Source organism: Poecilia formosa, unplaced genomic scaffold (assembly GCF_000485575.1).
Source record: "Poecilia formosa unplaced genomic scaffold, Poecilia_formosa-5.1.2 Scaffold1212, whole genome shotgun sequence".
Classification (NCBI taxonomy): Eukaryota; Metazoa; Chordata; class Actinopteri; order Cyprinodontiformes; family Poeciliidae; genus Poecilia; species Poecilia formosa.
In genome coordinates this window covers 18583-19855 of record NW_006801151.1, presented here as the reverse complement: position 1 = coordinate 19855, position 1273 = coordinate 18583, and positions in this window count along the sequence as shown.

The following is a 1273-nucleotide window of genomic DNA, read 5'->3' as shown; positions in this document are numbered from 1 at the left end:
CAACGTCAGAGCGCAAGCAGAAACTCCACCGGTGAGTAAAAAGAGCCACAACAAGCAATGAGGCAAATTAAAGCGAACAGTAAACCACTGCTGTAGAAAAGAAAAACAAAACTTACTTGTACTCAACACACCTGCACGCCAGAAGAACAAAAGGGATTGGGCATCGGGTGTCATTTGACTATGTAGAGTCACCTGTCACAGGTGACTTTGTTGTCATCAAGTACCGTATTTTCCGCACTATAAGGTGCACCTAAAAACCTTCAATTTCCTCAAAAGCCGACAGTGCGCCTTATAATCCGGTGCGCCTTATATATGGACCAATATTGAGCCACAACAGGTCTAACAACTACGGTAAGCAGCCGCTGACTTCATTTTCACCTGTAGAAGAAGAAGCGCACGGTGCATGCTGGGATAGTTGTCAGAACGCTGGTTTGTAATCTATTAATAAAGTTTGACTGACCTATCTACCTTCCGACCGTCTAGAATCAGGTCATCTGCAGGTCATTTAGCACCACGTTCTCCACGACCATGCTGTGCGCGAACGGAGAAGGTTGACCATCGTCCGCCCACGCCCCGGCCTAGTCGCGGAAGGCTCTCCTCACCGACCGGAGTCGGACTGTTTTGTTGATATTCACTTTAGTGCAGCTCCATCTAGTGGATGCATAACGTAACTCCAGCCTCTACTGTACCGTCTATAGAGCTTTGGAGCTGACGTCACAGCGTATGACGTTTACGTCGCTCGGCGCCATGTTTGCAGCCCACAGACCTAAACAAACTAGTCAGAACACCAGTGTTTTCATTGTATTACCGACCGCAGCGAAGGATATTCGCCCTCTGCGGAGTAAGGGACGTTCAGCTCAAGGTTGATCCGATTTATGAACGCTAATTTCGGCCAGCTGTTCTCTACCGATGCCTCCTCAAGCGCTCGGAGGTTCACATAGGGACCGTCAATTTCCAAACACTCCTGTAAATAAATGCTTTGTCTTGTGACCAACTAATACAAAAAAGTGGTAATTCATGCTATTAAACGAGGCACACTATCCTCTAAAAAATGTTTAAGTCATATTTAATATTTTAAATAATATTAAATGTTTTATTCAATAGCTTCCAAATCGTGTGCCCCATGAACTCAAAATCTGTGTGAAATCGTTCTACTAGACTGTATAAATGAGGCACACATCTTCATTACATTTGAACACTTCTTTATATATATTTTTAGCTTTTAGTATTTTCTTCAATAGCTTCTAGGTCATGTGACCTATTAACTCAAAAT